This window comes from Tachypleus tridentatus, chromosome 10 (genome assembly GCF_004210375.1).
Source record: "Tachypleus tridentatus isolate NWPU-2018 chromosome 10, ASM421037v1, whole genome shotgun sequence".
Classification (NCBI taxonomy): domain Eukaryota; kingdom Metazoa; phylum Arthropoda; class Merostomata; order Xiphosura; family Limulidae; genus Tachypleus; species Tachypleus tridentatus.
Window position 1 is genome coordinate 105,678,437 of NC_134834.1, and position 23,242 is coordinate 105,701,678.

The 23,242-nt window shown below is 37.1% G+C and overlaps 1 pseudogene across 1 annotated transcript in view; it reads left to right on the forward strand.

Annotated features, from left to right (window-relative positions):
- The window catches only part of LOC143230031 (uncharacterized), a 131,846-nt pseudogene that overhangs the window by 9,494 nt on the left and 99,110 nt on the right, over positions 1-23,242 (forward strand). Inside the window, exon 2 of the transcript XR_013016196.1 lies at positions 15,714-16,793. The product of XR_013016196.1 is annotated as an uncharacterized LOC143230031 (transcript). The remainder of the gene's footprint in view (positions 1-15,713; positions 16,794-23,242) is intronic.

Genomic DNA, 23,242 nt, shown 5'->3' on the forward strand with positions numbered 1-23,242 from the left:
CAGATCCATTTTTAGCACGGAATCCCCGAGGTATTATACTACTGCTCTCTTTCCTTCCCGTAGAAAGGTACATTTGTAACAACGAGACAAGAAGTAAACTACAGTCTCAGATAACATAAGAAATTCCTTTGTCTCCGGAAGGCCGTGTGGTTAGGGGCTCGACTCGCAATATTAGGGTCGCGGGTTTGAGTACCCGTCTTACCAAACATGCTCGCTCATTCACTAATGCCCGGCATGGCCAAGTGTGTTAAGGCGTTCGACTCGTAATCCGAGCGTCGCGGGTTCGAATCCCAGTAGCACCAAACATCTTCGCCCTTTTAGCCGTGGGGGCGTTATAATGTGACGGCCAATCCCACTATTCGTTGGTAAAGAGTAGCCCAAAGTTGGCGGAGGGTGGTTATGACCAACTGCCTTCCCTCTAGTCTTACACAGCTACATTAGGGACGGCTAGCGCAGATAACCCTCGTGTAGCTTTGCGCGAAATTCAAAACACATTCAGCAATGGGGAAATTTTAACATATCAGCCAATCCTATTATTCGTTAGTTAAAAAAGTGTCCCAAGAGTTGGCGGTAGATGGTGATAACTAGCTGCCTTATCCTGTTAAGTTAGGATCTGCTAGCACTGACAGCCCAGGTGTAGCTTGCTTTGAGCGAAAATTCAAAATACAATAATAGCTCATTGGTGACCTAGCAATCAAAACTTACTCAGTGTAAGTTATACTGTACTTTCTATTGTTTATTCTATATTTTTGCTTCAACTATATTAATGTTTTTTTTATAAATCCTAAGATAACAAACACTGAACATACTTGACAAAAATAATTTGCTAAAAAATAGAAACATTTCTGATGCTACATGTTTCTCTGTACAAATAGAAACATTTCTGATGCTGTATGTTTCTCTGTACAAGTAAAAACATTTCTGATGCTGTATGTTACTCTGTACAAATAGAAACATTTGTGATGCTGAATGTTTCTCTGTACAAATAGAAACATTTCTGATGCTGTATGTTTCTCTATACAAATAGAAACATTTCTGATGCTACATGTTACTCTGTACAAATAGAAACATTTCTGATGCTACATGTTTCTCTGTACAAATAGAAACATTTCTGATGCTACATGTTTCTCTGTATAAATAGAAACATTTCTGATGCTGTATGTTACTCTGTACAAATAGAAACATTTCTGATGCTACATGTTTCTCTGTACAAATAGAAACATTTCTGATGCTGTATGTTACTCTGTACAAATAGAAACATTTCTGATGCTGTATGTTTCTCTGTACAAATAGAAACATTTCTGATGCTACATGTTTCTCTGTATAAATAGAAACATTTCTGATGCTGTATGTTACTCTGTACAAATAGAAACATTTCTGATGCTGTATGTTTCTCTGTACAAATAGAAACATTTCTGATGCTGTATGTTACTCTGTACAAATAGAAACATTTCTGATGCTACATGTTTCTCTGTACAAATAGAAACATTTCTGATGCTGTATGTTACTCTGTACAAATAGAAACATTTCTGACGCTGTATGTTACTCTGTACAAATAGAAACATTTCTGATGTTGTATGTTACTCTGTACAAATAGAAACATTTCTGATGCTGTATGTTTCTCTGTACAAATAGAAACATTTCTGATGCTGTATGTTACTCTGTACAAATAGAAACATTTCTGATGCTGTATGTTACTCTGTACAAGTAGAAACATTTCTGATGCTGTATGTTTCTCTGTACAAATAGAAACATTTCTGATGCTGTATGTTTCTCTGTACAAATAGAAACATTTCTGATGCTGTATGTTTCTTTGTACAAATAGAAACATTTCTGATGCTACATGTTTATCTCTACAAATAAAAACATTTCTGATGCTGTATGTTTCTCAGTACAAGTAAAAACATTTGTGATGCTGAATGTTTCTTTGTACAAATGGAAACATTTCTGATGCTGAATGTTTCTCTGTACAAATGGAAACATTTCTGATGCTGTATGTTTCTCTGTACAAATATATTCTTCAAAAAAAGAAACGCAAAAGGAAAAATTTGAGACAAATTGTTAACAAGTTTATTCCGGGTAGTTCTGTATGACATGTGTGAAACTTTGCACATTCACTGCTGAACATCCAAAGTCTGCAAAGGCGAAGTCCACGCTCACTAGTTGAAGTTTAACGTCACTTAACATCAATAACGATTATGCCCCCCGTGAGCATCAATAACTGCTTGGCATCTCCTGCCCATGGAAGCGATAAGATGACGAATCACATCCTGTGGAATGGCTATCCACTTAGCCTGCAAAGCTGCTGCAAGCTGAGGTAGAGTCTGCGGTTGAGGTTGTCGCCGTCACAGACGTCGGTCCAACTCGTCCCAAAGATGTTTGATGGGGTTTAAATCTGGTGATCTGGAGGGCCAGGGAAGAACGTTTATGTTGTGGTGTCTCAAGAAGACAGTGGTGAGTCGGGCTGTGTGAGGACGGGCGTTGTCATGTTGAAAAACGTCGTTGACGTTCACCATGATGGGTTGCACATGGGGCCTAAGAATCTCGTCGACGTATCGTTGAGCCGTAAGATTCCCTCGAATGTGAAAAAGGTCTGTTCTGGCATTGTAGGCGATGGCAGCCCACATCATGACGCTGCCACTACCAAATCTCTCAACTTCCTGCACACGGTTTGCTGCAAAACGTTCACCTCGGCGACGGTAAACACGGGTCCTTCCATCCTGCCTACGAAGCATAAAACGTGATTCATTGCTGAACCAATCATGCCTCCATCGTCGATGAGGCCATACCCGATGTGCCCGAGTCCACTGCAGCCGTGTTTGACGATGTTGCTGGGTGAGGATGATGCCTCTGACTGGACGTTGAGGTCGGATTCCTGCATCTCGTAGACAGTTGCGTACGGTCTGATCGGAAATCCTACGCAGCCCTGGTATGGTTAAGGCAGTAGACGTCGCAGTGGTGGTCCTATCCGGAAGGTGACGTAACCGGATGTAACGATCTTGTGCGGGCGTGGTCACACGAGGTCTGCCAGATCGTGGACGGTCACGAGTTGATCCATGTTGTTGGTGACAAATCCATAGCCTTGTGATGGTGCTTGGGTGGACATTCACAGCTCTGGCAACATCTGATCGAGATTCGCCTGCTTCCATTCGACCAATGGCGTTGTTGCGTTGTGCTTCAGTCAGTCTTGGCGTAACTATATTGCGTGTCGGTGGCTTAACACTGAGCTATGGAAACCGAGAACCCGTCACTTTTATAAGGATTTTGCACATGTTGCACTTGCAGAACATGCAGATCTCTCAAACAAATTTATTGGACACGAATGCGTTTTGGCGAAAAATCCGATGTCTTCCTCCGTTTTCAAAGTGCACATATTTTATTGTCATTTTGGTCTGACAATCAGTGCCTTAACTCTGAGCTTGTAACGTTATTACATATATTTCTCTTTAAAATAAAAAAAAAATATCCCTTTTGCGTTTCTTGTTTTGAAGAGTATAGAAACATTTCTGATGCTGTATGTTTCTCTGTACAAATAGAAACATTTTTGATGCTGTATGTTTCTCTGTACAAATAGAAACATTTCTGATGCTGTATGTTTCTCTATATTCGCAACTCGTTGAATGATTGAGGGAATTACTGAATTTACATAGTACCTCAAGCGGCTGTACTGTACCACTAAACTACTGAATTTACATAGTACCTTAAACGGCCGTACTGTACCACTAAACTATTGAATTTACATAGTACCTTAAGCGGCCGTACTGTACCACTAAACTACTGAATTTAGATAGTACCTTAAGTGATCGTACTGTACCACTAAACTACTGAATTTACATAGTACCTTAAGCGGCCGTACTGTACCACTAAACTACTGAATTTAGATAGTACCTTAAGTGACCGTACTGTACCATTAAACTACTGAATTTAGATAGTACCTTAAGTGACCGTACTGTACCACTAAACTACTGAATTTAGATAGTACCTAAAGTGACCGTACTGTACCACTAAACTACTGAATTTACATAGTACCTTAAGCGGCCGTACTGTACCACTAAACTATTGAATTTACATAGTACCTTAAGCGGCCGTACTGTACCACTAAACTACTGAATTTAGATAGTACCTTAAGTGATCGTACTGTACCACTAAACTACTGAATTTACATAGTACCTTAAGCGGCCATACTGTACCACTAAACTACTGAATTTAGATAGTACCTTAAGTGACCGTACTGTACCATTAAACTACTGAATTTAGATAGTACCTTAAGTGACCGTACTGTACCACTAAACTACTGAATTTAGATAGTACCTAAAGTGACCGTACTGTACCACTAAACTACTGAATTTACATAGTACCTTAAGCGGCCGTACTGTACCACTAAGTTATTAAATCTACATATTATCTTAAGCGATCGTACTGTTCCACTAAGTTACTAAATTTACATAGTTCCCTAAGTGACCGTATTGTACCACTAAATTACTAAATTTACACAGTTCCAAAAGCGACCGTATTCTACTACTAAATGTGCCCACAAGAACAATATAGATAACAGTGACAACATAGACATCTTTAGGCGTTTCGCTGTTCAGCGTTCAATACACGTAAACTCTTCTATCTTTAAAATATTCCAAGATAAATGTTGGACAATCTAAATATCCCATCGTAAAACGAACTGTGTCCGCTTAGTTATTGCAATATGAACACGACATCTGACAAAACGTGGAAGTTATTCATGAAAACGAACTTTATTTCCAAAGAAGTCGTCATGTTTTTACATAGGGCAAGTGTGAACAGTTAACACATTTACCAGAGTAAACGAACCGCAGTGAGAGAGTTTGTTTGAAAGAACCCATTGTGAATTATGACTTAGTAAAAAATGTAAACATTAAACTAACAACATCTCTTTGTACATCCGCCTGAGATTTACAATCTGTAACACCATTTGCTATGAAAGATGAAATAAAAACGATTTGGTTTACACATATTACTACTATAGCTGTGCCCTCCGTGACTTCAGGATGTTCCCGGATTACACTCACTACCAGGTTCAGTTCCATAATTTAGCTGGACAGCTCAATAACAACGTTCAGTTGAGAATACAAGGGACTATTGATGGATATGAGGAACAAACAATGTTCAGCTGAAAGATATTTTTTGTGAACAGGTGGAATAACAAGCTATAAACAACAGTAACAACAGTAAAGCACTGGGAGCTGTCTCATCTTTTGTAATATACCAGAAGGTAGTACTGAAAGCAAACTTCAAACAACAGTAACAACAGTAAAGCACTGGGAGCTGTCTCATCTTTTGTAATATACTAGAAGGTAGAACTGAAAGGTAGTACTATAAACAACAGTAACAACAGTAAAGCACTGGGAGCTGTCTCATCTTTTGTAATATACTAGAAGGTAGAACTGAAAGGTAGTACTATAAACAACAGTAACAACAATAAAGCACTGGGAGCTGTCTCATCTTTTGTAATATACCAGAAGGTAGTACTGAAAGGTAGTACTATAAACAACAGTAACAACAATAAAGCACTGGGAGCTGTCTCATCTTTTGTAATATACCAGAAGGTAGTACTGAAAGCAAACTTCAAACAACAGTAACAACAGTAAGGCACTGGGAGCTGTCTCATCTTTTGTAATATTCTAGAAGGTAGAACTGAAAGGTAGTACAATAAACAACAGTAACAACAGTAAGGCACTGGGAGCTGTCTCATCTTTTGTAATATTCTAGAAGGTAGAACTGAAAGGTAGTACAATAAACAACAGTAACAACAGTAAAGCACTGGGAGCTGTCTCATCTTTTGTAATATACCAGAAGGTAGTACTGAAAGCAAACTTCAAACAACAGTAACAACAGTAAGGCACTGGGAGCTGTCTCATCTTTTGTAATATTCTAGAAGGTAGAACTGAAAGGTGGTACAATAAACAACAGTAACAACAGTAAAGCACTGGGAGCTGTCTCATCTTTTGTAATATACCAGAAGGTAGTACTGAAAGCAAACTTCAAACAACAGTAACAACAGTAAGGCACTGGGAGCTGTCTCATCTTTTGTAATATTCTAGAAGGTAGAACTGAAAGGTAGTACAATAAACAACAGTAACAACAGTAAGGCACTGGGAGCTGTCTCATCTTTTGTAATATACTAGAAGGTAGTACTGAAAGCAAACTTCAAACAACAGTAACAACAGTAAAGCACTGGGAGCTGTCTCATCTTTTGTAATATACTAGAAGGTAGTACTGAAAGCAAACTTCAAACAACAGTAACAACAGTAAAGCACTGGGAGCTGTCTCATCTTTTGTAATATACTAGAAGGTAGTACTGAAAGAAAACTTCATAAGCAGAGTACAGATGGAAAAATATCCTTGCCCAGATTTCAAAATACTTGTCTAATGATCTCATCCAGATTATCAACATGAAATAATGGATTCATTGGCACATGACGAATTTATATCTGCCACAACAGGTATAGATATGCAAATTAGGCTTAGTCAAAGTAAATGTACATCCTTAAAAGATTTCCAGTTGTTGATGTATCTATTATGGATACAAACAAGTAAAGACATCATCTACAAAGTACAAGATCGTCAGTCAAGAAGTATTGAACATTCCTCCCCCAATGACAGTCTAGAAAAACTGAAATAATTTGTTAGACTAGTTACATGAAGTGGAAGGAACAGACCACAAGAAAGTAGGTATCACTTGAAACAGCATATTTCTAGAAAGTAGACATAAAAACCTGTATGGAATAGAAACAGCCAGAAGATGACAGTGAAAGGAGGTGTGTAGGTGTTTTCTTATAGCAAAGCCACATAGGGCTATCGGCTAAGACCATCAAGGGAACAGTAAAAGGGAAACCTTATAATTATGGGAAACATAGAAATTAAAGCCAAGTCTAGGAAGAAGCAAAAGCTGATAATAAATCAAGTAGATAATACTCCACGAACAAAAGAGAAACAAAAAGGTAACAAGAAGTTGGAAAAACATGAATTAGCTGGATTAATTGGACAAAGGTCAACAGCAAATACTCCATCTGCCCTAACTCAATAAAGTAACTTTATTACGTAACTTCATCTGTTTATTTATCCATGACTTTATTGACGAGAATATTTACAATATGTTGATCAACGCTGGATTTCTAGCTACAATTGTTTAACTTGATTTGGTAATTAAGGGTAAGAAATTACTTCCAAAGATAAAGAATGAAGATGGATTGATACAAACAGGATAATATTCCAGCCAAAGGAAGGTTGACAAACAGGATAATATTCCAGCCAAAGGAAGGTTGACAAACAGGATGATATTCCAGCCAAAGGAAAGTTGACAAACAGGATAATATTCCAACCAAAGAAAGGTTGACAAACAGGATAATATTCCAACCAAAGAAAGGTTGACAAACAGGATAATATTCCAGCCAAAGGAAGGTTGACAAACAGGATGATATTCCAGCCAAAGGAAAGTTGACAAACAGGATAATATTCCAACCAAAGAAAGGTTGACAAACAGGATAATATTCCAACCAAAGAAAGGTTGACAAACAGGATAATATTCCAGCCAAAGGAAGGTTGAAAGTGAAATAAAATACTACACAAACAGGATAATACTCCAGCCAAAGGAAGGTTGAAGTGAAATAAAATACTACACAAACAGGATAATATTCCAGCCAAAGGAAGGTTGAAAGTGAAATAAAATATTACACAAACAGGATAATATTCCAGCCAAAGAAAGGTTGAAAGTGAAATAAAATACTACACAAACAGGATAATATTCCAGCCAAAGGAAGGTTGAAAGTGAAATAAAATACTAGTATGTATTTTTGTATGTAAATGTATGTAAATTTCAATTAATTAAGAATAATCGGAAAACAAACATTAATCTCTCACTGGTGTTCGTGTTTAATGTTGCTTTATTGTCGTGTGGTTGTTACGCCTGAGTCGAGCTGCTTTATTGTCGTGCGGTTGTTACGCCTGAGTCGAGCTGCTTTATTGTCGTGTGGTTGTTACGCCTGAGTCGAGCTGCTTTATTGTCGTGTGGTTGTTACGTCTGAGTCGAGCTGCTTTATTGTCGTGTGGTTGTTACGCCTGAGTCGAGCTGCTTTATTGTCGTGTGGTTGTTACGCCTGAGTCGAGCTGCTTTATTGTCGTGTGGTTGTTACGTCTGAGTCGAGCTGCTTTATTGTCGTGTGGTTGTTACGCCTGAGTCGAGCTAATACGATACTCTAAGCTCAACACTATATCATTACTCAATATTCCCCACTATTATTGTAGCTCAGAAATTATTTGCTACTTGGAGCGTATTGACTTAAGACACTGATGGTGAAGCTATTGTTGAACTGCTTTGTATGTAGATAAGTTTGCACGTTGCAATCCAATGTAACAACATGTTTATGAAGCTGTGCATGGGATTTCACATAATCGTGTTAAAGGTTTGAGCTCAATGGTAACATTCAGGTGCTCTTATGACTTGCTTTGTTACAAGCTTCGTATATAGTTTTTACAAGTACCAGATGAAACATCATGATGAAAATTATTGCTTATCGCGCCAGCTATGTCGAGAACCGACACCATACCTGTAAAATAAATAACCCAAAGCTTTTTTGATCGATTTCGTTCCAATGGCACTGTCAGAGCTGTAACGTCGTCTTCTGTGACTATGCATACTGAAGCAGATCCGACTGGTTGTATTCTACTGAATTAATAAGAGACGTCATTCGAAATTTTCTGTCGTTTATTAACGATAATGCTATTCGTTGTCATCGTTGTAAGAGTCATGTTTGTCGTCTTTAAATTTTATGTGTTATGTATCAAATGACAATTAGCCCCAAACTCGGTTTTCTTTTGACATTCCTTTCGATAACCTACACCTAAACCATCAACTTCCTCAACTGAGTAATTTATGTTGGTGTTAACTTACGTACTGAAGTTCTCTTGATTCAACTGAAAAACTGTAAATAAGATTACCTTTCGTCAAGAGCCTGTTAACATGTTAAAATAGTCGGTCGGGCTCGCACTTTTTTACCCCCCGCTAGTACAGCGGTATGTCTCCGGATTTACAACACTAAAATCAGGGGTTTGATTCCCCTCGGTGGGCTCAGCAGATAGCCCGATGTGGCTTTGCTATAAGAAAAACAAAACAAACAAACAATCGCACTTTTTTACAATTGGCAACGAGTTTTTAAATGAGAAAAAAATGCTAGGAGTTGAGGTAACTCCTGACACCATTGTTTGGTAGAGCTTCACACATTTTCAATAGTGCATCATTCATTTTCCCCCTTTTTACCTTTGTAGATGCATTAAAAACTGTTTTAAAGTAAAGCTACAAAAGGGCTATTAAGATATAAAGGTAACACAGATGATAACACACAGAGGAAAAAAAAACCAGAACTCGAGCGCTTTCCAGTAGTTGACTGTTCTTCTTGAGGACCATGATGACTATCAGCTCTGTGTATATCACGAGGAATTGAACCATGGATTTTAGCATTGTATTTGTTTGTTTCTTTGTAATTAAGCGCCAAGCTAAACAATGAGTTATTTGTGCTCTGCCACCACACACATCGAAATTCGGTTTACAGCATTGTAAGTCCATCAATTGATAGCTGGAACGCGTTTTGCTTTAGTTTTGAATTTCGCTCAAAGCTACATCAGGGCTATCTGCGCTAGCAGTTCCTAACTTTTCAGTGTAAAACAAGAAGGAAAGTAGCTGTTCATCAAACACCCACCGCCAACTCTGAAGCTACTCTTTCACCAACGAATAGTGGGTTTGACCATCATATTATACGCCGCCACGGCTGAAAGAGCAAGTATGTTTAGCGTGAAGGGGATTCGAACCCGTAACTCCTAGATAGCTAGTCGAGCGCCCTAACCACCTGGCCATGCACAGCAGGACGCTTTATGAAAGAAGAAAAAATTTTAATTTTAAACACAAAACAACGCAATCAGCTACCAGTGTTCTGCCCACTACGGTCATCGAAACCCGAATTCTAGGGTTGTAAGTCCGCGAATATACCATTATACCACTAAGTGGCATGAAAGAATATCATGCTGAACTTCTAATAGAAGTACTAACTCGAGTAATGAATAGTTGGTAAGTAAAGTGGGAGTTATGTTGAAATTATCTGCTACATCAAACAATTGTATCAAACGTGTGAATTACTTTCTTGTAGTTTTGTAATTGAATATGAAAATTACATAATCGAAATTTGCCTTGTAGTTCTGCTTTCAATAATCAAAACTTTTTTATCACTTTTATTTGGACTTTCTTAAGACCTCAGGGCTCGATCCCTGATAAAGACTTGTGCAGCTTTCGGCAAAAAAAAAAAGCTAAAGTTTTACTGACACCTAGTGTGATAAATAATAACGAGATATTAGTTAAATTAAAGGTAAAAAACCGTTGATTTATTCCGCAGTGATTGTGATGGTGTATTGTTTTCAACAAATACAGCTCCAATTGATTATGTATCCATCAGTAAAAGTCGTGATGATACGAAAAAGACGTGACTTTGTTTATACGCTGGTAATGGTCAGGGCTCATCTTCAGGTGAAATTTAATATAAATATAGTTTCAGAGGTAAAGTTGTTGAAATAAATGATCAGTTTCCTCCATTCGGGCCCGGCCAAGTGGGTTAAGGCGTTTGACTCGTAATCTGGGGATCGCGGGTTCGCGTCCCCGTCACACCAAACATGCTCGCCCTTTCAGCCGTGGGGCGTTATAAAGTTACGGGTAATCCCACTATTCGTTGGTAAAAGAGTAGCCCAAGAGTTGGCAGTGGGTGTTGATGACTAGCTGCCTTCCCTCTAGTCTTACACTGCTAAATTAGAGACGGCTAGCGCAGACAGCCCTCTTTAGGAAGGAAGGAAATATTTAAATAAATCATTCATATTCTCTTCTATGAGAATCGTTGTCATGGTTTGTTTGTTTTGAATTTAACACAAACATATCTGCTCTAGACCTAATTTAGCTAAGACTAGAGGGAAGGCAGCTAGTCATCACCACCCAACGCCAACTCTTGGGCTACTCTTTTACCAACGATTTTGTTTATTTGTTTCATTTTGTTTTAATTTCGCACAAAGCTACTCGAGGGCTATCTCTGCTAGCCGTCTCTAATTTAGCAGTGTAAGACTAGAAGGAAGGCAGCTAGTCATCACCACCCACCGCCAACTCTTGGGCTACTCTTTTACCAACGAATAGTGGGATTGCCCGTGACATTATAACACTAAAAGGGCTAGAATATTTAATGTGACGGGGATATGAACTCGCGACCCCACATATTAGGAGTTGAATGCCCCTAACCACCTAGCAAAGTCGGGAACAGCATTGCCAATTTCGTCTTAAGTTTGAAAGTTTATCTCGCTGTGTTCAGGTCGAATATCTTAGAGATTTATTTGTTTGCTCGTTTGTTTTTGAATTTCGCACAAAGCTACTCGAGGGCTATCTGTGCTAGCCGTCCCTAATTTAGCAGTGTAAGACTAGAGGGAAGGCAGCTAGTCATCACCACCCACCGCCAACTCTTGGGCTAATCTTTTACCAACTAATAGTGGGATTGACCGTTACATTATAACGTCCCCACGGCTGAAAGGGCGGGCATGTTTGGCGCGACGGGGATGCGAACCCGCGACCCTCAGATTACGAGTCGCACACCTTAACACGCTTAGTCATGCCGGGCCCAAAGATTTATTATTATTTTTTTTAAGGCTCATGGTTAGAAAATTAGTTAAATTATAATAGTTATAGGACATTGCTTTGTGCTTGTTATTATTCTATGTTTTTAGCTGTATTCTTGAAATAAGTAAAAATATTTATTGTTTGTTTGTTTCTAGTTAAACAAACAATCTTATCTTTGTTAAATGTATTTATTTAATATTTAGTAAAGGTAAGTAAACTGTAAAAAATTAGAAAATCGTTAGGCTAAATTAGGTAACATAATAATAAACCTCCACATAATAAACTTTAAAAATGTGAAAAAATTGTTTGTTTACATTATGCAACATTATTAACAATAATCCTGGACCAGGCATGGAGTGGTGATTGTAGCGCTTGACTCGTTATCCGAGGATCGCGGATTTGAATCTTCATCACACAAAACATGCTCGCCTTTTCAGCCATGGGGTGTTATAAAGTGACGGTCAATCCCAATATTTCGTGATGTCGAGAAAACTCATTTGTAGAGAAGAATATATATGTAAAAGGGGCTCGTTTGGGTTGAGAAAATTTTTTTTACGTAGAGGAGCGAACAACATTTCGACCTTCTTCGGTGAAGAAGGTCGAAATGTTGTTCGCTTCTCCACGTAAAATTTTTTCTCAACCCAAACGAGCCATTTTTATATATATAATCCCACTATTTGTTAATAAAAGAATAGCCCAAGAGTTGGCAGTAGGTGGTGATAACAAGCTGCCTTCTCTCTAGTCTTACACTGCTAAATTAGGGGCGGCTAGCGCAGATAGCCCTCATGTAGCTTTGCGCGAAATTTAGAAACAAACAAACGAACAAAAACAATAATTCCACATGTGATAGCCAGGTTTGTTAAGGCGTTCGACTCGTAATCCGAGGGGTTGTGGGTTCGAATCTCCGTCGCACCAAACATGCTCGCCCTTTTAGCCGTGGGGGCGTTATAATGTGACATACTGTCCTGCCAAGTTTTAACCAATCGTTAGTTAATTAAGAGAAAAGGCTGTTTTAGTTTCGGTAAGTGGAAGCGATAAATGATGTTAACAAATTATTCACAAGACATTTGATAGAAATTACTGATTGAATATTTTCTTATCCACAGCATAGTAATAGAAAACGTTGTTTGGTAGTGCAGAATTGGTATTGGCAATATATTTATGACTTTCCCCAATTCTTTTCAAGTCATTTTCCTTGCTTATAGGAAGAGAACGGTCACCAGTATAGCTAATGAAGTTAAAATATAGAAACATGTTCACTCTGACCATTTAAAATTGAACACTCTACTTAGGTCCTTACACAGCATCTAGTTACCATGAACTGGTGATTAGGATGCTTTGGGCCATGGGATCAAAACCCTTTTTTTTACTTTCAGCTATGTTTGCGCCATAAAATTGATGGTCAAATCCACTATATGATCAACAAAGAGTAGCCCAATGTTTGGCGGTGGGTGGTGGTAACAAGATGCATTCTCTTTTGTTTATCATTGCAAGATCAGGAACGGCTAATAAAGATAGCCATCTAGTGGCATGGCACGAAATCCAACAAACAAACAAATGTTACCAGTACAGCCAAACAAAATCTTGTCAATTTAATAAAGGTTAGTCATAAGTGTCATTAGACTAACTAATTGTGTTACAAGGCAAAATGTGTATCCCCTACCCTGTCCTGTTCTAGTGGTTAGAGCATTTTCTGACTGTGTATCCATTGCTGCAACTTATGTAATTTTGCGCGAAGTTATGAAACACGAATAACACCTAATCACATGTAAGTTCTATTAGATGCTTGTGTTCAGTTTCTAGACATCAAATATGCTTGTATTTCCCATACTTTATTAAAAGGTTAACCACAAAAAATTATCCATAAAAATGGAAATATTGGATTAAAGAAACCTGTTACAGATATAAAATTGGATTAAAGAAGAGCTGTTACAGATATAAAATCATTGAGTTATCTTTTTCACTAAACTAATAATAATAAATCATAAAATTCCAGTAAACACAAAGTCAAGACAGTCTATAAATATTTGCATATGTCTTGCAACAGTTAAGATAATTTCTGTTGCAGGATTTTCGACAAGTGGACCTGCTTTTGTAATATTCTAAGGCACACTAGCAACCTCACAGAAAACAAACAATTCTTTATTGTGTAAGAGACATGTGTCGAACGGTAAGTGCAAGTGCATATAACAACAAACAACAATAACTGTGGGACAGATGTGGTATGGCTGAAAGAGCTAATAACCACTAATCACAATAAGGTCATCTTTACCAGCGTGGATTAACCACTTGGTTATTCCACTGTCTAAAACAGGAAGAACATAGTGCCAGATATTTCTAAACATCTACACAGTTAATTTTACTAGGCCACACATGGTACCAAATCATGTACTTCTTCAATGGCCCGGCATAGCCAGGTGGTTACGACACTCGACTCGTAATCCGAGAGTCGCGGATTCGAATCCCTGTAACACCAAAACCTTTCAGCCGTTGGGATTATATAATGTGACGGTCAATCCCACTATTCGTTGGTAGAAGAGAAGCCCAAGAGTGGGTGGTGATGACTAGCTGCTAAATTATGGACGGCTAGCGCAGATAGCCCTGGTGTTGCTTTGCGCGAAATTAAAGAACCAAAACAAACAGACTGGCGTCTGTGGAAAAATTCACAAAAACGACAGAGGGTCGATCTATGAAAAGGGGTTACAAGAACAAAACAGCCAGTTGGTCACATTCTAAAACCTATCTCTCAATACACTAAATGCTACTAACCTCCCCACATGTACATGTTAAAAACACACACACACACTACGTGATATTTTTTAAACACTACACCTCTTTTGGTGGATAACACAGGTCCACCTACTGAAAGGAGTAGGACTTCATCTTTTTTAATTTTGATTTACATATTTGTTTTTTAGTATTATAACAAGTTTCTGTTTGGTGGCAATAAGTGAGTTGTTTTATTGCAAAACCAGACAGAGCTATCTGTGTCGCGTTGTAAATCCCGAGACTTATCTTTGTCCCACCTGATGATTGTTATTGACAAGAAGAAAGTATCTGACATCAAAGAATGTTTATTTGTGCTTAAACAGGTTATAATGATTTATCAGAATAGAATATGAATCCTGATTTATAACATGATTTTAGAAATTACAGTTTCAAATAATTAAAGACAGCTTAGTATGAGTTTTGAAATACTTTGATCTTGGGTAAAATTTGCTTAGTGACTAAAACAATTTTGCAGAAAAGAAGTAAAATCCTCGGTTCATATTAATTCATAACCTTGCAGGAAGTAAAAATGAATCATAACCTTTACCTTAATTTGTTCTCGAGATTTGACTTTTTCAAAATGCCAGTTTGATGCCATTATAAATTAAGCTGTTGAACAATATTGTGATGTAGACTTTTATGTAATACTCACTAAGTATTAGTTTTGTTTGTTTGTTTTTGGATTTCTTGCAAAGCTGCACGAGGGCTATCTGCGTTAATCCTCCCTAATTTAGCAGTGAAAACTAGAGGGAAGACAGCTAGTTATCAACACCCACCGCCAACTCTTGGGCTACTCTTTCACCAATGATTTATATTAACAATATAATACCCAACAGCTAAGACGGCGAAAATGTTCGGTGTGACGGGGATTCCAACCCGTGATCCTCAGATTACTAGTGGAGCGCCCCAATCTCCTGGCCATGCCAGGCCCTAAACATTAATATGTTGATCCTTTGGGAATGCTCGGTCTTTGCTACGAAATTTGATCAAAATTAGATGAACACTTTTCGATTTCTAGTGTTCACCAACATGAAAGAAATAACTCCGTCATCGAGAGGGGTAATAATTATATTTTTATTTTAAATAGTTTAAAAATTCTTCGCCTCGAGCCAAATAGATTATTACATGCGTTTAAATGAAAACAAAACGTGAAAAATGATCCATGTTTAATTTTATGTTATTAAAAATTATGTTTGAGATTTAACTGGATTTATTAAAACCAGGAGCGTCACTTTGAACATGTTTTTATTGTTATTATTGTTATAATTTTTAGGTACACGAGAGGTCAGCTGTGGCTATATGCCAGATATTTGGTCGCTGATCGCCATTTCTCTACTGACTACCAGGTGGTTCTCGGTGATACTGCTTCCATATTGTTGATCAACAATTATTTCACAATTGTTTCCTCAGTGTGTTGTATTGTTCATAGTCCCTAATGGTGACGTAGAAGACTAAGTATGAAAAATATTAAACTTTGACTGCAGTCGTCATGTTACGCCCTCTGTCGAATATCATACGTGCGACAACTATAAACGTTTGTGCACAGCTAATTTATCACCAGGGCACTTATTTTCACTGTGGTGCCTTTTGAAGCCGTGGGTATGACAGGCTTGGAGAAGACAGATAAATCAAGAGCTGGAACACCTCCAGTTGCGCCCTCGCACAGTGCCATTTCTCCCACTCACCAGACTCAACAGTTACCGCCCTTTCAAGATGGATACAAAGTTCCCCGTTCACTGTTTCAGAACATCGTCAGCGATGCAATGTCTACAGGTGGAGCCATGCTCGCTCAAGATAACATGCATCGAGCACGCACTAGATCCATGTCATCTCTTCCCCTGAGCCCTTCATGATCATGCGAAACAAAGCCTTAAATCGAAGGGTTACCATCAACGTTGGGGGTGTAAAGCACGAGGTGCTGTGGCGCACTCTTGAAAGGCTTCCACACACTCGACTTGGTCGTCTGAGAGAGTGCAACACGCACGAGGCCATCATAAAACTGTGTGATGACTATAGCCTAGTGGACAACGAATATTTTTTCGACCGGCATCCTCGGTCCTTTAGCTCAGTGCTCAATTTCTATCGGACAGGTAAACTCCACCTGGTGGAGGAAATGTGCGTGTTGGCCTTCAGTGACGATTTAGAATACTGGGGTATCGATGAATTGTATCTGGAATCTTGCTGCCAGCACAAATATCATCAGCGTAAAGAGAATGTGCACGAGGAGATGCGCAAGGAGACTGAATTATTGAGGAAAGGGGAGGACGAAGATTTTGGGGAGGGGCGTTTTATTAAGTATCAGAAATTCCTGTGGGATCTTCTTGAGAAACCAACATCATCTTTAGCAGCAAGGGTGAGTAACACACCTCGTTTTAATCAGTTCCCATCGCACTGTTTTATGTCGATTATTAATTGTTATAATTATGCCGAATATTTCATTCAACGCGTTCAAGAATGGCTAATTCAAAGTGCTCATTCTATGTCAAGAAATGAAACAAACAAACTGAAAATGATTTTATAAATGAAATATTTAATTAAAAATTTCTTGATTAAAAAGTTTGAGCGCAGACATTTTAAATTAAAACTGTCCAAAATTTCTCAAAACAATACGACATCATTAAGTTTAACCGACCAAATTCTCTGCAAGAGTTTCAGTTTTTATATCCAAACTTACTCGTGGAAGTGTTACTGACGAAGAAACCCATATTTTAGTTTTACCCTTGCGTATGGGCTTATTTGCTTTATTTTCGTGACAGAATTTTTCATACTCAGCCATTGCTTTGAATATATAGCGGATGTTTTTGTGAGTTTCTGTTAACCTCCTGATTTAACTGTAATTGAAATCCAAATCGGAAACTATCGAATGAATGTGAAAATAAACAACTGGGGAATCATCAATAGCCGCGGCAATTGGAATTATTTTAGGCAGAATTAGAGTAAATTAATCCATCAGACTTGGGGAGTGATCGAATACATCAGTTAAAAAGGTTAGCCTTCGTGAGTCGAAAACTGAAATTATATCTAAAATCGACCAAGAGATGACAGAGTTATGAGCTAAAAGTGTGTACTTGAAAAAATAAACAAAATAATAAAAACTCAAAGCCGCAGCTGAAAGCAAAACTAAGTGCAAAGTACAAGAATTACTTATGTTTATTTTAGGTTTATAAAATTGAATTATGAGAGACTGATTTTTCTATCAAGGAAGCCATTATACTTTGCTAAATGTTTAATATTAAATGTAGTTTTATCAAGTGTAACACGTTTCGTTAGAAAGTGTTCGGCTGCGTATTTATCTTCACACTGGGTACATTTCATATATTTTTTAACACTACACGAGTCATGTAGTCCACAAGAGTCTACGTTATGCAAAGTTTAAAAACTGATACATAGTCTGCTCAGTTGTGTCTTAACTGCAGTAACAAATGAACAACAGAGTTGTTACTTCAGTTGTTCTAACTTGCGATGCAACAGTTAGGCGCATCGCACGAGCCCTAATCTCAACATATTAATGGCTGATGTTATCTGATTATTCGCTGTATGGGGTTTCGCGCTCACTAATGCTCGCACTACAGTGTATTAACTACCAGTGAGGTCTACATACTGAATCATTTAGGAATTTTATGATTATGCCTGTCACAATACATAAGACTGACCACAATATCAGTTACTCATTTTCTACGTAAAGTAAATATGCAACCACCGCTGTAATTAGAGGTGTGAGTTGTAATATTAGTGTTAGTTGTTTTGTTTTGTCATACTAATATACTATTAGAAACTCACACACAGTTTGGTGCATTAATTCGGTAAATGTGTTTGAAAGCCGATGGGAACTGGATACCGTCGGCGAGTTCACGGTTAGAGAGTGCCTCGTTTATCGAGTGTTCCCGAGTTAACTAAAACTCCTTTTGTTGTTGTGATGTAGCGGTTCCACCGAAAAACAACTAGGAATCATGCGTATGAGTAAAAAAATCGATTTTTGGCTTCTACTATCATAAAGAAATTAAATATGAAATCTGCACTTTGGTCAATTTTCTTATTATGTGTTCATGTCATCACTCTTTTAGATTTTTACATAAAATGTTTCATATAAATATGGAACCAAGCATTTCGTAAACGACTTCGATTGACAAATAGTAAAAAGATTTACGTAATGATTTTACATGGTTTCCTTTTATTTTTACAAATATAACTGCGAACAATGTGACAATAATATACATTAAAAAGTGGCATTCACTCTTCTCAAGGTAAAGACGTTTGTTAGAGTATTGTGACTGATAATGATTGTCAGAGTTCTCTGACTAATAATCATTGTTAAGTTATTGTGACTGATAATGATTGTTAGAGCATTCTGACTGTTACTGATTGATAATGAATGTATAGTGACGATTACCGGATTATAGTTTATTGTGTCTCATACTGATTTTTAGAGTATTGTGATTGTTGTTGATTATTAGAGTACTGTGACAGACTGATTCTTAGAGTTTTTTTTATTCAAAACGATTTTTAGAATATAGTAGCTAATATTGATTGTTAGTGTACTCTTATTGATACTAATTATTAATATAATGTGCCTGATACTGATGGTTAGATTTTTGTAACTGGTACTGATTGTTAGAGTACAATGACAGATAATGGTTGCTTGAATGTTGTGATTGATAATGATTAATACAACACTGTCAAAGTATTGACAGTGATATATATTGTTTGAGTATTGCAACTGTCACCCTTTGTTAGTATGTTGTGACTTGAAATGAATACTAGAATATTTTTGTTTTATAATGATTGTTACGTTTGTCAATGACAATGATTGTTAGAGTATTGCTAATAGATAATGTCTGTTAGGTTATTTTGATAGATAATTATTCTTAAAGTATTGTCACTGATAGTGATTATTTAGAATATTGTGAATGATAACGACTGTTAGTGTCGTGATTGACAATAATTGTTAGAATATTATGACTGATACTGATTGTTAGAATACTGTCATCCATATTAGTTATTAATGTGTTGTGACTTACACTGATTTTTTGAATATTGTTACTGATACTGATTGTTAAAGCACTGTGACAAATACTGATTAATAGAATAATGTGATATATGCTGAATTTTAGGTTAATATGACTGATACTTATTTTTAAAGTATTTTGCATTATAATGATTTTTAGAATATGTAATTGATAATGGTTGTTAGACCATTGTGACTAATAACGATTGTTGAAGATTGTTAATAATACTAATTTCTAGAGTATTGTGACTGTTATCGATTGTGACTGTTATCGATTGTTAATAATACTAATTTCTAGAGTATTGTGACTGTTATCGATTGTTAGAGTATTATTGCAGATGCTGATTGTTAGCGTATTTTGCTTGATGATTGATAGTGCTGTGATTGGTAATGACTGCTAGAGTATTGGTGAGAGGTAAGGACTGTTAGAGTATTTTGATGTATAATAATTGTTAGAGTATTATGAATGATAATGAATGGGAAAGTATTTTGACTGATACCGATTGTGAGAATATTGTGACTGATTATTATTGTTCATTTTGATTGACAATGATTGTTAGAGTATTATGACTGATACTAGTTGCTAGAGTATTGTTTTTGATGCCGACTGTAAGAGGTAAGGCAAATAACGATCGTTGAAGTATTCTTAGTAACACTACTTGTTGGAGTATTGTGATTTCTATCGATTGTCAGAGTATTAAAATATTATGACTGTGACAATTTGTTAGAAGATAATAACTGACAATGATTGCTAGAACATTGTGAGAAGTACTAATTGTTAGAGTATTGGGACTGTTATCGATTGTTAGAGTGTTGTGACTGGTAATGATTAAAAGAGTATTTTGACAATTACTGATTGTTAGAGTACTTTGCTTTATAATAACTTTTAGAATATTTTGATTAAATTGTTGATAAATTACTTTTCTTAATAATGATATTTAGATTATTCTGTTAGAGCATCGTATCTTACAGTGATTATTAGTGTTTTGTGACTGATAATGTTCGTTAGAATATTGTGAATGATACTAATTGATAGAGTACTGTAATTACTACTTACTGTTAGAGTATTGTAAATAACACTGATGTATAGAGTATTCTGTCAGACATTGCTCGTTAGAGTAATGTGAAAGATACTGACTGTTAGACTATAGTGGAACTCTTGCTTGAATGATATTGGAAAAACCTTTTTATTACACAACGTAAAACCCTTAAGTTTGCGAAATTTTTATCCTGTTTACATCTAGATTTGCAATAGATGTAACGATTTCCCCGTTTCGCCTCCGTTTCCTGTCACGGGGGACTTTAATTTTCTCTATTCTGAGGGTGCAGATTGACGTCATAAATACATCACACGTAGAACTAATGCACTGGCGCCATCTATATAAATATAATAACACTGTCTGTTGTATGTCTGTGTAAATCGTGTAAATACTTTGCAAGGTGTTGATGGATCTTAGGCATCTAATCGGATGATTAGAGCAATTATATATATCCTAATTGTTAACGTGTTGTTACAGATACTGATTTTTATAGTATTGTAACTGATATTAATTGATAAGTTATAGTATACAGAATTAGAACATTTTCTGCATAAAAATTAATACGGTTACTTTAAGTGTTTTTCCATTGTGTGTCTTAGGCCTATGCTATATTATTTCTTACGTTTAATACAAGTCATAACACTGAATTTAAGCGTATGGTTAATTTTTGTTATTATTATTAAGTTGCCTCTTTGTGGCTATGAGAATAAGAGAAAGCGACTTTTAAAAGTTAAAACCCGCAGAATAATCAGGTATATTTGTTTGTTTGTTTGTATTTCGTGCAAAGCTACACGAGGGCTATCTGCGCTAGCAGTCTCTAATTTAACAGTATAAGACTAGAGGAAAGGCAGCTTGTCATCAAGACCCGCCGCCAACTCTTGGACTATTTTACCAACGAATAGTGGGATTGACAGTCACATTATAACGCCCCCACGGCTGAAAGGGCGAGCATGTTTGGTGCGACCGGGATTCGAACCCGCGACCCTCGGATTACGAGTCGAACGCCTTAACCAACCTGGCCATGCCAGGCCGTCAGGTATGTATTACTGCTTGTGTGTAAAAAGGCATGCGCAGTGTTTAGTTCTAGATAAACGTTGAACGTACGCAGGCAACTCGTTCAAGAGTATCTGAGCTGACATTTTCAGCAGTGTTTGTTTGCTGTTTTTGTCTTGTTTTTTAACTGTTCCATCTTCGTCTGTGCTTCATAATTATCTTGTTCTATACTGACGTTTCTAACCATGACTGACATTCACTTCCTTTCAACAATCCTCACATTAAGGGTGCTTAAAATACTGTGCCCCGTGAAGCCTGTTAAAAGAGTTAGGACATAAGGACATTACGAAATCATTCAGGAATACTTACCCTAATCGTGTTGAGCTCAGTAAATAAGTTCGCTATGGAAATTCCATAAATAACAAGCTTTCGTACCTTTCCTACGCATACTAATAAGATAGAAGTACCTTGTAACTTCTGCTGGTATTTTACGCACTTTGATATGATGTGACTACCTCTGCGTCTTCTGCGAGCTTTTTATGCATACTGATATGATAGAAGTACTTTTGCATCTTCAGTGTGCAATTAGCGCACTCTGATATAACATGAATACCTTGGTGTCTTTAGCGGGCCTTCTTCGCACACTATTAATACCACTGAGTGAAGTATGACCGCCATCATGCATTTCTAGTTATTTTATAGACATTTTTCTGCTAAACACTTGGATCAACAAATGGGAAGTTTACTTATAAGTAATTTTAATAAAAGACAAACAAAACAGAGATGTCGGTATATAGAGACGCAGTTCCGTTCATACAAGATGTTTCTTTCGATGACATAAACTCAGTGATCTGAAACTATGAAAGAAACAGCGAATCACAAACAATCACATGGAGAAAAGTATTTTAAGACGTTCTCTTTACATATTTTATCCTGAAGTAATGTCGGGGCTCCAGTCTTGGTGATTTGTAGACAAGCCAATTTTCCGAGAGAATCAGAATTGCGATCCAACAAAATTTAGAGGCGAGTGTAAGCTTCCTTTGGATTACTTAATTAAATAATGTTTTCACGAGAGCGACTGTAGATTCCAAGAGTATATACCTCTCTTGATAAGACTTAAAACCAAATATTGGTCTTAAATGTTTTGATTCCAATGTGTCTTTAAAATCCGAGCCAAGCTAGATAGAAGAAACACGAACTTGTATGGTAACTTTCAGATGCCAGTTATTGAGTGCAGTGAAACACCGTCCGACATTTTGTTTATCACACATAAACAGACAATAGGCAATAAACTTCTCTTGCCTGGATTTTTTTTTTTTTTTTGTAACTGGCTGTGTGATATTTGTCTGTGACTGTGTCACTGCTCAATGATATTTACAATATAGTTATAATTACAGTTTTGATTGTGTTTGCATGCGTTTTAAATATGTTGTAGATGTTTCGCTTTGGGTGTCTATTTTATAAGTGGGCCTGGCATGGCCACGTGGTTAGGGTGCTCAACTCGTAATCTGAGGATCGCGGGTTCAAATCCCTGTGGTACCAAAAATGCTTGCCTTTTTAACCTTATAATGTGACTATCAATCTCACTATTCGGTAGTACAAAAGTAGCCCAAGAGTTGGCGGTGGGTGGTTATGAATAGCTGTCTTCCCTCTAGTCTCACACTGCTAAATTAGGAACGGCTAGCACAGATAGCCCTCGTGTAGCTTTGCGCGAAATAAAAAAACAACAACAATTTTATAAGCGAAGTTTTGTGTAGATTAATT